The sequence below is a fragment of the Balaenoptera acutorostrata genome, chromosome 6, assembly GCF_949987535.1.
Source record: "Balaenoptera acutorostrata chromosome 6, mBalAcu1.1, whole genome shotgun sequence".
Classification (NCBI taxonomy): Eukaryota; Metazoa; Chordata; class Mammalia; order Artiodactyla; family Balaenopteridae; genus Balaenoptera; species Balaenoptera acutorostrata.
The window spans coordinates 81,493,274-81,507,190 of record NC_080069.1 but is presented as its reverse complement, the minus strand read 5'-3'; the positions used below and the strand labels follow the sequence as shown (position 1 = coordinate 81,507,190).

General features: G+C 44.9%; 1 protein-coding gene across 8 annotated transcripts in view; it reads right to left on the bottom strand.

The window, feature by feature from the left end:
* Positions 1-12,967, bottom strand: part of GCNT1 (glucosaminyl (N-acetyl) transferase 1) — a 228,461-nt gene extending 215,494 nt beyond the window's left edge. For 5 of the 8 annotated variants that reach the window (XR_009008731.1, XR_009008729.1, XR_009008730.1 and 2 more), the window contains exons 1-2: positions 12,818-12,967; positions 11,873-11,992 (exon numbers count right to left, since the gene is read on the bottom strand). The gene's annotated coding sequence lies outside the window, so the exon portion shown is untranslated. Of the gene's footprint in view, positions 1-11,872; positions 12,043-12,147; positions 12,186-12,817 lie in introns of all 8 variants that reach the window. The other 3 variants (XM_007182288.3, XM_007182289.3, XM_057549088.1) reach the window with 3 other exon arrangements.
* Between the last annotated feature and the right edge of the window lie 950 nt (positions 12,968-13,917).

Sequence of the window (13,917 nt, the reverse complement as noted above, 5' to 3'; positions counted from 1 at the left end):
ACAACCCAGCAATCCCACTAGTGGGCATATACCCAGAGAAAACCATAATTCATAAAGAGTCATGTACCAAAATGTTCATTGCAGCTCTATTTACAATAGCCAGGACATGGAAGCAACTAAGTGTCCATCGACAGATGAATGGATAAAGAAGATGTGACACATATATAAAATGGAATATTACTCAGCCATAAAAAGAAACGAAATTGAGTTATTTGTAGTGAGGTGGATGGACCTAGAGTCTGTCATACCGAGTGAAGTAAGAATGAGAAAAACAAATACCGTATGCTAACACATATATATGGAATCTAAAAAAAAAAAAAAAGAAAGAAAATGGTTCTGAAGAACCTAGGGGCAGGACAGGAATAAAGACGCAGACGTAGAGAATGGACTTGAGGACCTGGGGAGGGGGAAGGGTAAGCTGGGACGAAGTGAGAGAGTGGCATGGACTTATATATACTACCAAATGTAAAATAGATAGCTAGTGGGAGGCGGCTGTGTGGCGTGGGGAGATAAGCTTGGTGCTTTGTGACCACCTAGAGGGGTGGGATAGGGAGGGTGGGAAGGAGACACAAGAGGGAGGAGATATGAGGATATATGTATATGTATAGCTGATTCACTTTGTTATAAAGCAGAAACTAACACACCATTGTAAAGCAATTCTACTCCAATAAAGATGTTAAAAAATAATAATTTTAAGCAATTTATTTGGGTTAAGGATCATACATTAGTTTTTATAGAGAATAAGTGAGCCAACCTGTAATGTACTTACACTATACTTGATACATAATGAGCCTTCAATGAACATTAGCAATTTATTCATTATTATTGTTTATATTTCCTCATCTGGACATTGTTCAAATCTTTAACTCATATCTAACTTTTTTCAGACACCCCGCCCCTCAAATAAGAAACTGTATCTCAAGTTTATTGACAAATACCTGAATACACTTAATTCCACACAAGCAGCTATTATACAAAACACTGTGTTATACAAAACCTATCATATAGGTTCTAGGGGAAAAATACAATCACAAATAATGCATCTCCCTGATCTCAAAGAGTTCACACAAAGGTTACTTGCTGAGCCTTCTGCGGGAAATTATAGTCTTGGTCAATACAGTAAAAAACTATTTTGGAAACAATGCATCCATTGTAGAGCTGAAAGAAACTTGAGAATGCATCTAGTCCTGCTAGAAACACCAGCTCTGGTGGGCAGTTACTAGGTTGTGGGGGTCAGGTGGATCCTGCGGTCCAATAAATTATGAGAAATGTGGTCAGAAAGAAAGTTGGACAAGATGCTGTACTCCCAGGCTTCTTCCTTCTAATAGCTCTCAAGATGGTAATGCTCACCATGAATATTTAAAGACAGGTACAAGGGACAGGGTATTCAGAATTTCTCAAATTTGACCAAGAACACATTTTAGAGCAGCAGATTACAACCATAAGGAAAAAATCCAGCTAGTCCCAAGCCCCACTCTCCTCTTTAACTCACGAAGAAGCTGGGGCCCAGGGGCACAAGTGACTTTTCTAAGGGTCAACTGTGAGTGGAAAGGCTGAGCGTTCACCCTGAACTTCACCCTGTCAGAATGTGCGTTTTTACACTCTACTGCTTTGCCTCAACTCAATTTGGTGGGGGAGGGGAACGGGGGCGGGGGAGATAGGAAGGGCCGGCCACAGAAACCCAAACGGGAAATCTGATTCCTGTGTGGTTAATGGCCATCAAACATCGCTTCTTTTCTTTTCTTCCATCCCCTTTCAATACAGGTCAAATTTCATAACCAAAAAAAGAAAGAAAAAAAATCTCTATATGAGTCAAACAAGAAATCTAGTGTATTATTTTCTTACATTTACACTTTATTTTTAACCTCCCTACCCCACCTCCCCAAAATGGTACTACTAAGCATGATCAATCTACCTTGTAAGGCTGACTTTCACCATGTTCCAAAATCACATCTACCATCAAACACTGGTCTCTTTCCTAATGGGTCCAATTTAGCACAGAGGCTAATCCTCAAAATAACCAGAAACGTCTAAGGATGTTACAGAACCAAACTTGGGTCCACGCATCTGTGCACAGTAAAGCCAATCTACTGACACTGGGTTATGGTGAAGGAAAATTCAGCCTTTATTGTAAGGCGCCAGACAAGGAGTCCAGGGCTGCCAATGCTCAGAAAACCCCGAACTCCTCAACGGTTTTGGGGAAACAGTTTTTTTTAGGCAAACTTTGGGGGTCAGGTCTGCAGGGTGTGTGCCCTTCCTCTGATTGGTTGGTGGTGAGGCAACAGGGTGGTGTTCCAACAATCTCAACCATCAGCCTTCTGGTTCCAACCAGTCTGGGGCCCACGGGCCTGAAGTTACCACCCTCCACCTGGGTGGGGGGCCTTAGTTCCCGTAAAAGAGATCAGAGATCCCTTCAGGAGAAACCAGGGCCCCCTGACTGATGGCTGCACTATTTGTTCCTTGACTGCCTTTCCTTTGTTTCTGCATTCCCTCCCTCCTCTAAGTAGTAACTATTTGAATCTGACCTTTGGAACTCAGGGAAAGTCTAGGAGGCTAAAATTTTTTCCCTACAACAAGAAGTGGTGGGACATGGAAAGGCTTTGTACTTGGGAGGGCTCCACAGGGTCCTGCTTTCATGGATACCAAAGAAGGTGTTCAAAGGCACTCATTTTGATTTGTGCATGTGTTTGAAAATCTTGATCTTTTTTTTTTTTTTTTTTTCCTTTTTTGGCCGGGCTGTGCAGCATGCAGGATCTTAGTTCCCAGACCAGGGTTCCCCTGCATTGGGAACGTGGAGTCTTAACCACTGGACCGCCAGGGAAGTCCTGAAAATCTTGTATTTTTATAGCCATGCCTATTTTCAGGGAACTTGCAAGTTCTCTGATAAAAGGCAATCAACACAATATTGTTAGGTTGACTACAGTGTACTTTTAAAATACTTCAGCAGAGCCAGTAAGATGTAAATGTGCTGGTTTTCATCTATACCTGGGAGCTACAGAGGTCAAGAGCCCTAAACAGGAACACATTCCTGGGACAGCCGCACTCTAGTGGCAGCTACTACGAGTGCTTCAGGTATTTTCACTGCAAACCAGAGGTTTTGTTAATTAGCAGGAGTGTTAGAACTGGATCTTCCTGGGTGAAGCTAATGACTTTGATTAACAGGGCATTTGAGAAAAGAGTGGACAAAGATGAGATCAGGGTGCTCCGTCTATGTGGATGGATTAGGGATATTCTAGAGGCACGTCCGACGCTTACATCCAAAGGACACATAAGCCTGGCAAGTCGAATAGCCTGGGATGGTGCCCTGGGAGCATTCCTGGGTCCAGCTGCTGATTCCAGAAAATTCGTGATTACTTGACTGCAACATGACGATGGTCAGCTGAATCCTGCTGGAATGTCTGACACCCTGTGCCTCAAGTCAACCTTTTGCGGGAGAGGCAATCAGAGCCCCCAGACAGGACACAGCTGACCTGGACTGGCGTTTTAACCTTCACCTGCCCAGAGAACTGCAGCCCTCCACCAATCTCTGCTTGCCAAAAATACCCAAACTGGCTTGTACGGGTGCACGGACAACAGCAATGACGTGGCTAGTGAAAGGGAAGCCACATGACTTAAAGCATTTACCTGTCCCAGAGCAAAGGACTGACGACAAGATTTCTTGGAAGTTCCATGGCTTTTTGTGCTTGTTTTTTAAAGTGTTCAAAGTGGCTTGTTTAAAGGAAGTTTAATGTACACATTTCAAGGGAAACAAGACACAGCATTCAATTCCTTCCAGAGTTTGAGCACTTATTTTTACTCTAATAGCAGTTTTATTTTCCACTGAGTGAGCTACAGGAGCGTATCATGGGAAAGAGGCAGTTTTAGATTAAAGTTTACAAGGAAAGCAAGTTTTCAGACTGTCCTATGTGTGTGGCGGGGTGGAGGAGAGACACAGCAGTTTGACTCAAAGTTTTTAATGATAAGCTTGCAAAATTTTTACTACAAATACTAAGAGTAAAAGCTTTAAGTACCTTCAATATATGTATATTTCTTTAATAATTACATGTACTACTGTACATATGTACCTTAAATGATGTGCATTACAAAACAAAAAGGTGGCGCAAGAGGAAATAAAACCTATTAGCTTAGTCACTTAGGGCACAAGAGTTCTTGCTCACTACAAATTTTTATTAATATTTGTAATGAAAGCAATATATTAAATATGCTTCACTATTTTTGAAAACCCCCAATTACTTTGCGATCCAGCGCTTGAATGACTGCTTCCAAGCTCAGTGTACTGTAACATTTTGCTTTAATGGCTGTCTGGGGTGACAGGGATACACTGGAAAAACAGCAGAACACACTTAGCTCTGCTTCCCAAATCTTGATACTTTTCTGTCTATTGACCAATTATAAAAAGCTCCTTGATGAGAGTCAACTGGTAAAGTTTCAATCAGTCATTCTTGCAATTAGTCTCAGGTGTCACATTTTTATAAATTCAACAAATAGATTCAAAACTTACTGATATTCTTCACCTAAAACATTTTAACAGGTAGACAATTCTGTTTCCAAGTTTTTAAAAGTTTTTTCTGGGACTTCCCTGGCGGTCCAGTGGTTGAGACTCCACGCTTCCACTGCAGGGGGCGCGGGTAAGAATCCGCCTGCCAATGCAGGGGACACGGGTTCGACCCCTGGTCCGGGAAGATCCCACAAGCGGCGGAGCAACTAAGCCCCTGCAAGCCACAGCGACTGAGCCCACGGGCCTAGAGCCCGTGCTCCGCAACAAGAGAAGCCACCGCAATGAGAAGCCCGCACACCACAACGAAGAGTAGCCCCGCTCGCCGCAACTAGAGAAAGCCCGTGCGCAGCAACAAAGACCCAACTCAGCCAAAAATAAAAATTAATTAATTAATTAATTTTAAATAAATAAATAAATAAAATAAAAATAACAAGTTTTTTCTTTTGGGAAGGGGAGAGTTTTGATAACTCACAAATCTACCATATTTCTTGGCAACATGTTCACATCCTAATGCAAACGTTTTCCAAATGGTTATTTCCAAATGCCTCTGTAGCATAAATTTCTTCTGAAAAGCAGTCACTCCCCCTCTTCTTGTGAGAATTTCACACTTATCTTGGATTGTTCCTGCTCTCCAAAGTAGCTGCAACTACTGACAGGCACAGCAAAACTGGGAAAGGGCAGCAAATCTGGAAACCTTGTCTTTTGTTAAAAAAAGATGCAGACACCTGTAAACTCAACCGCTCTTAGGTGGGTGCCGGGAAGAGAACCAGGGATGCCAAGTGGTGCGAAGATGGTCACGCTCCCTCCCCAGAGCATTATAAAGGATGGTAAAGCATCTACCACCTGAAGCTGCAATTCTCTCTCATGCCCTGACACACATCCAACGAGGCGAATGCTCAACTTCAGCTCCCGTGGCTGAGAATCAAATCTCAGGACACCTGTAACCCACTCACAGCTAAGTCTCAGTTCACTGTTTGAGAGATGCCATGATTTAAAGCCTTTGTGTTGATAAAACAACTACATAACTCAATGATACCCTGTCACTGGCAAATTCCAACACTTCACAATATGCTTAAGGGCGAGGTGAGGAGGGCCCCACCTGGGCGAGGAATCCCAGCCTCCTCCTCCTCCTTAGGAAATCACACTCCTCGCACAGTATAGCAGATCCAGAAGGCACCACTGGCAACACAGGCTTTAACTAGTAAGACAGCTTGGTTTCCTTCTTAAATATTTACAAAATTATAAATAGAAGGTCTTATACTTTCCTTCAACACCCCCACAGAATCGTCATTTGCCTCCTGCTTTGGATGCCAATCTATTTCGTTCATAATGGTCTCAACCTAATTGTTCTTACACAATAGGCAAATACAGTAAATTCCAGGTAATAGGCTGGAGCTCAATGGGGCAGAATGGCTTTAAATGGTCTGGTAGCCGAGGGAGTGGCTCTCAACCTTGGCTGTACACATGTTGGAACTACCGGGGAGCTTTCCAAGAATACCGATCCCCCTCCCTGAGATTCGATGGAATTGGTCTGCAGTTTGACCTGAGTGGCAGGAATTTTTAAAGCTCCCAAGTGTTCCTAATGTATAGTCAACATTGAGAACTTGGACATGTACCTGCACATTGAGGAGGGAGCCTGGGAAGACCCTTCCCCTCCAGAAGCCTCCCCCCCACCCCAGGGGCCTTGATGTCCATCAAAATAAGCTCTCAGGTGAGCATTAATGCCTTTAGTCATCAAGTATAAGGTGAGGACTTCCCTGGTGGCGCAGTGGTTGAGAATCTGCCTGCCAATGCAGGGGACACGGGTTCGAGCCCTGGTCCGGGAAGATCCCACATGCCGCGGAGCAACTGGGCCCGTGCGCCACAACTACTGAGCCTGCGTGTCTGGAGCCTGTGCTCCGCAACAAGAGAGGCCGCGATAGTGAGAGGCCCGCGCACCGCGATGAAGCGTGGCCCCCGCTTGCCGCGACTAGAGAAAGCCCTCGCACGGAAACGAAGACCCAACACAGCCAAAAATAAATAAATAAATAAAAATAAATTTTAAAAAGTAGCTATAAAGTCATATTTCAATTGATTCTCAAACACTGCGAATCCTGCTGTTAATCATCTTAAAAAAAAAAGAAAAAAAAAGTATAAGGTGAAAGGTGGGAAGTGATTTGAAGAAAAGGTAGTAAGAGGCTATTTCAGGTACGTGGGGCTGAGGTGCTTTTTACAACACTTCTGACACCAAACGCGGGGTTTTTCTTCCTGACGCCCACCAATTCTGACACCAACTGGGTACTCAACCATTCAGTTCAATTCTGTCACGAACTAGCTGCAGTCAGCCCAGACCCCACAGATTAACGGCTGAGTCCCACAAGACTGCCCGCACTTCAGTCATCAGCTGCAAGTGGGGTGCCCAGGCAAATTATAAATTTGGGGGTTCCGTGAATTCAGCGTTTCTCATGACACCCCAACCCCAGGTTCAAAAATTTGCTAGCACAGCTAGGATTCCAGAAAACACTTTACTTACTACTACAGTTTATTAGAAAGCATACAACTCAGCAACAGCCCAAAGGAAGAGATACATAGGGCAAGGTATAGGGGAACGGGTGCCGAGCTTCCTGGCTTCTCCTCCCGGCAGACTGCCCCCGCTCAGCACCTTGATGTGTGCAGCAACCCAGAAGCTCTCCAAACGGTGTTGTTCCAGTGTTTTTATAACCCAATCCCTAGCACCTCCTCCCCTTCCCAGAGGTCACCGTGTGGGGCTGAAAAGTTCCAACCCTCTTAATTACTTGGTCTTTCTAGTGACCAGTCTCATCCTGAGGCTACCTAGGGTCCCTTCTCACTCCCACATCCTCAGCCTCTCCCATCTCTGCTAGAAACTTCCCAACAGCATCAGAATACGTTCAAGTTTCTTCAATCTCAATTTGAAAAAACAAGCCAAAAAGAAACAAGCAAAGAGTGGGCCACAGACCCCATATTTCCTCCCTACCCCGCAGGTGTACCTGGCTTCTCAGTCTTAACCAATTTCTCCTCTTCATCTGAGCACAATGATCAAACTCTCCAGGACCAGCCCCCTCCGCTTCTCATTCTACACCCCTCTTTGGATGATCTTTTTTAAGCATCTCATGCTCTGACAGACTGAGCTAGCGGAGCACTGGAGGATCTTTTTCATATGCAATGATTATTTGCAATACCTCCCAAACATGTCATTTCCACCCCAGATCTCTTTCAGGAGTTCCCGTTGCCTACTCCCTGACTCCACCTGGACGTCTCACAAGCAAACAGATATGAATGGAATTTCCTTCCCTCTCCCACCCTGTACCAACCCACTCCTCCTCTAGTGCCTTCAACCATAAATGGTTTCACCATCCTATCCCACTCAGGTATTTATGCCAAACTTTTAAATCATCCTTGATACCTCCCTCTCTATCAACTATATCCAAATAGTCACTACCTTCTTACTGATTTTTAACTACAAACTCAATGTCTCTCTCCCTCTCTCCCTCCCTCCCAAGCCCCCCCTCTATCCCTGGGTGCCTGAAAAGCCTTTGCACTATTGCACCCAATTCTCCCCCTCCCCAGGGTAGCCACACATGACTGCACAGGCTGTGCCCACACAAAGTGACTGGCTCAGGGGGCTGCCTTTAGGCCTGATCTGGTGGGACAAACAGTACACCTTTTCTAATTGGTCCACCCAGAAGGGAAGCCTTTTTCTGGTTTGCACAAAGGCACTGTATATGCCAACAGGGCTTACCCCTCCAAACACAGCAGTGACAATATCATTTTTTAAACCCAAATCTAATCATCTCATCTCCCATTTGAAAGCTTTCAATGAGATCTCCCTACCTTTTCATTAAAGTCCGAAGTCCAAAAAATGACCCAAGAGGCCTCATCCCAAGCCACGTTCCTTCCTTGGTCTCAACCATTTCAGCCTGGAACTTTAAACCCTAACTCACCTGACTACTTCCTTCTAATTTTTAAGGCCTCATTTTAAATGTCTCTTTTTAGGTGGACCTACCCTGAGTAATTCCCTCCCCTAAACTAGGTTAGGGCCCCAGGTTAAATGTTCTCTGGACATCTGTGCTTTTCTGAAGTACCACTTATGACTGTGATTGCCTGTGTGACTATATGCCAGTCAGCCCCCTGCCCCCCACCAACCAGCCACTAGACTAAATGGTTCATAAAGGCAGGGACCCTCTATCCCATTCACAGCTGCAGCCCCAGAGCTGACAATGCCTGGCATCCAACAGGTGCTCAATAAATAGCTGTTCAATGAGTAAACAGGTGCAGGTGCCCAGGTCCCTCGCAAACTATCTGGCTCCCTCTTTAGCAAAAGAAAAATTAATCATGGGAGGAAGTTCGTAGTAAATTTAGTGCACTGATTATCAAATACACATAGACTCCTGATTGGAAATATTTGGACAATCAAAGAATCAGAAATTCTGGGTGCTTCATGGCAGCAGGAACACTTCTCTGGATTTGCATTTGTAACCACAATCCTCTTTTGAGCTATGGACAGAGTTTTACCAGGGCCAGTTTCCTGTGTGCTGTTGCACAGGACCCTGAGCTTTGCTTAGCGCTCAGCTGTCTGTCACCACCCTGAAATTCTTCATAATATTTAAACAAGGGGCCCCACAAATTATGTAGCCAGTCCTGAGTCTTACAAATTAGTCTGATTTCTCTAAGGATGCATCGTTTATAACCAGGGCAATGTTTTCAACCTCCCATGGTCTAAAAAAAGAGGATTATACTTGCAGGACATTTTTCCTTCTGATAAGCAATATCATATATTACTTAGCATTCTCTTTTATAAAATTAGGACATCTCAGACTACAGAAACACATGGTTGTCCTAGTTATTGCTGTTAGGCAAAAAGTTTTAAATTTCTTTTAAAACTAAATTCCACTCTGAACATGACTTAGATTGAGTCTCTCTTTTAAAATTTTTGCTTAAAATTTTTTGTTTGTTGTTCTAATATTAGGGATTGTGTCAATTTTTTCAAATCAATAACCATGGTCCACTGATACTCCATCACCTTAAAAAAAAACTGAAAGACAATGAGCACACTAAAGAGAAAAATGAAAACTGCTGTATAACCCCGTTTTAGCTTCCACATTTTAAACTTTAGAAATTTAACAGCTGCATCAAACACTTGAGATTTCTTTGGCGATAAAACCTGGCAGAATACACGTGGCCATTCACGAAGAACACTGGTTTAGTCATCTTTATTATAAAAATATTTTAAATGTCAGATGTTTAAACTTTACCAATAGCTTCTCTACTCATTAGAAGTTTAAAGTTAACTGTGTTTAGTATACAGTTTAGTTAATAAACATCTAGAGCATTTTAACTATTGGTGCATGTTTTTCTCAACTGGGTGACTCTGTTCCCCAGGGGACATTTGGCAATGTCTGGAGACATTTTTGGTTGTTATAACTAGATGGAGGGGGGACTTCCCTGGTGATCCAGTGGTTAAGACTCCGCCTTCCAATGCACAGGACCCAGGTTTGATCCCTGGTTGGGGAACTAAGATCCCACGTGCCACGGGGGCGACTAAGCCCACACGCCGCAACTACTGAGCCCCTGTGCTCTAGAGCCAGAGTGCCACAACTAGAGAGAAGCCCGCGCACCACAACAAAGAGCTCGCGTGCCGCAGCTAAGATCTGTCGCAGCCAAATTAATTAATTAATTAATTAAAAAAAAAAAAAAAAAAACCTAGACGGAGGGGACTGGTGGCATCCAGTGAGTCAAGCCAGGGACACTGCTACACATCTTACAATGCACAAGACAATCCCAACAGGAAATTATCTGGCCAAAAATGTCAAAAGTCCCGAAGTTGAGAAACTCTGGTCTCAGCGTACATGCGTTTGCTACAGATAGGCAAAAGGACATATGACAACCTGAAGCCATGCCTCCTGTGTCAAAGCCATTGTGGTTAAAAGTACAGACGGGCCCCAGGAGAAAGACCAGATTTATAAGAATAGTCATTTGGGAACTCCCTTTTTAAGGCAGGGAGTAAGGCATCTGACATCCTGAGCTTAGAACCATGAATAAACAGTAACAAAATTCCTTGGTCGGCCCAAAAAAGACTACTTTCCTCAATGCAGCTACACTAATGTACACTTCATAGAAAAGAGAAATTGAGATTCAGAAGAGATCATTTTCAATAGTATTAATTTGTTTCCTACCACCTCATTTCATGAAAAATGTACAATATATACATCATAGGTCAGAATTTTTCATTCACTTGAGAATGTGATCACCAGGTATAGCAGTTTCTAAGAGATTTGAAAACAGATGATGCAGCATGAACCAAATTTGATTTGATTTCTTGTGTTTTAAAAAAGAAAAAAAAAGAGCCAATATTTAAAGTCCCTTTTTACATATTTTTTAATAAAGATTTTTCAGTTATTGGGTGGGGGAGCTCTGGTCACATTGGGCCAGAATTCCTGCACAGTTATAGGGAGGAAATGGCCGATACCCACCCAGGTGTTGGCAGGTCCTCTGCAGGTCATCTGGGACCAATCAAGGTCCATTTAGCTCTCCCCACACATTACTTGCTCCCTGCCTGTAAATCTGTTGATTTCATTTTGTAAATAGTTGATAGTTCTCAAGAAAAACATTTTCCTTAGTGTTAAGCGACTAAATTGCAAATGGAAAAGAAGTAACTAGTGACTTGAAGCAGTCCTATAATTAATCAAGGATGAACTATAATTAATGAAGCATGGAAGGGCCAAGGCTGAGAAGGCTCTTTCCAAGGTCAGGCTGAAGCAAAGGCAGAGGAGCTGACAGGAACCTTTAAACCCTCACCATAAAACAGGGAAATCAAACAAACAAACAAAACTTCTTTCATCTATCAATAAAACTGAGTAAAAGTAAATTCACCGTATATTACATTGTTTTTAAACATAGAGGAGTTAGCCACTTCTGAGAACTCAAAATCTTCCCAGAACTACCATCCTGAAGGCCTGCAAAAAATCCATTAAGCAACAGCAGAGAGCCACAGAGCCCACATTTTCCTTCTTGCCCTAACTGAAATCTGTTACCAAATCCTCTGGCAGGGGGGCTTGATTGGAACTGCCTGGGTTCCTAGCAGGTAATTTACACTGATCTTTAACAACCATTCAGCCCTCCTCCTCCCCTTTATAAAACAAATCTGCCTTTCAGAACAGCTCTAAAAGGGGGGCAGAATGCCCCAGAGGAGCATGCAAGTCCCTGACCAGATGCCTCACCTACCCCTCACCAAATGCAGACCATGCTTTCTCTGAACACTGTATATCTTCCCAATTTGCCTCTTGTCCTACTAATTCTAAAATGAAGATTCTCTTCTCTCTAAAAAGAAATCACAAAGCCAAGGGTGTGCAGGACGCCAGGTGATACAAGACTCACCTCCAACCGGGCAGCCCTAAGGCCGAGGCTGGACCTACAAGCGACCTCATCCAACGGGAAAGATGAGAAGTGTGTAGCAGGCAGGGGTGCCTGTGTTTTGCTCGGCGTCCAGAGAAAGGGCTGCAAGGGCGGAAAAGAGCTGTGAGCGAGAGCTTCTTCCACCTTAAAAGCTAATAAACAAAAATTGGAAACATTTAAATCAGAAATTGGGTGCTAACAACACAAAACCAAAAAGACACCGAGGAAGGGAGTAGAATGAGTTTAAGAAGAATCACCTGTTTCATCATAGACTCAGCTGCACGCGTTTCCTAGACTTGGCGTGAAAGATAGAGAGGGAACAGGAAGATGGGGAGACGCCTGAGGGCTTCAGAGCCCTTGAGTAGCGTCTCTTTTCCAGTGGTTTGCCCCAGGGTGAGTCATTTATTATCCTGGAGTAGGCTTCTTTTTCAGTAGAATGGGGGTAATAAATGCCTCTCCGCAGGGCTACAGTTAGGATTAAATGAAGTTAAAAAGCCTCTGGCCCGAAGGGACAACAATGATTAACTGTTCGCTCCCTGACTATCCACGCCCGCAGCCGCCAACTCCGATTCCTAAGCTCCTACTCGCTACGTGGACCAGGGGGAAAGAGACCAGAAAAAGTGGCTTCCAGGTGACACTGGGAACCAGAGTCCTAGCCCCAGGCTCCCCTGACCGGACGGAAGAGTAGGGTCGAGGCAGGGTCGCCCTGCACCATCCCCGACCCCGGGCGCACAAGCTCGAAACCGATTCCCACCGCGCGTCCTCTTTCTCCTGCCCCGGCTACGCTTCCTCTTCCCCGGCGGAGCTGACCCGGCTCGGAGTAGCGGGGTCCTGGCTAAGACCCGGCTCCCTCCCTCCAGCCTATCCTTCCCCTTTCCTCCCCTGCAGCCAGGCAGCCGAGCAGGGACCTGGTAGGGAGTTAGTTACCAGCAGCGAGCGCCTGGTCCCGAAGACGCTGGAACGTGCTGGGCCGCGCCGGTACGCTCCTCGCCTGGCGTTACGCTGCACTGCGCTGCGCCGGTGGCGCTGGAGGACCTCGCCGCCTGGCCTCGGGCCGCCCACCCGCGCGCCCGCGCGCCACGCCCCTCGGGCCGCCCCTCTAGGCCCCGCCCAGCGCATCCCCGCCTAGCCGGACTCATGGGCCTCGCCCGCCTCTCCCACCTCTGCTCTTGCAGGCGCCTCGGGCCACCCGGCAGAGGTCAGCACATCCTCAGGGCGTTTCCGTGGTCTGGGCGGAGGGCTGGACTCCGCGTGCTTCCTCTCTCTGCTTCCTCAGGTTGGCCCGGGTTCTTAGTTGGGAGAACCGCGTGAGGACTGGGCACGTGAGTGGGGTTTTTTATACCCCGTTCCTCGGAGGCAGGAAACGCGGGAAGCGCTGTCTTCTCTGATTTTAAAAATAAAAATAGGTTTTATAACGAAAAAGAAAAAAAATTAATGCTAAGGCTCTTTACATCATGTTAAAGTTTAGAGGTGACCGTGTAATTTTTTATTTCCCTGATGAGCTTTGCTTACTAAATTTAGCATTTTAAAAAACTCATTACATTCGTGTGCATTTTCACATGAAAACTAAAATTAAATTAAATTGTGGAACAATCCTCAATGCTATGCAAAGTAGAAAGCACCTCTCTCCTGCCCTCATTGCCCATAGCATTGTGTCAATTATAAAAGTCCGCACAATCTCCCTTGCAGCAAGAGGAATATTGTGTACGTGTTTTCTTCCGTTGAATTTTTAACTCCTGGAGCGCAGAACAGGTTCTTACTTATCTTCATATCACTTATTCATTCAACACATAGGTACTGAAAAAAATGAAGGAACTAACTGGATACACAGTCACTTCCCTGCCCACAGGGTCCTGCTGGAGCTGTAGGGTAAAGCTGAGACCTTAGTGGGTGGGCTTCCCTGTAACAGGAGGCTTGCCTGGTGTCCACCATTCGGAGGAAAGGAGGTCATTGTTCACGGGAGACGCGTGAACACAGAGAGCAGGGCCGGGAAGCACTGAGTATCTGAAGCTCATCTTCTTGGGCTT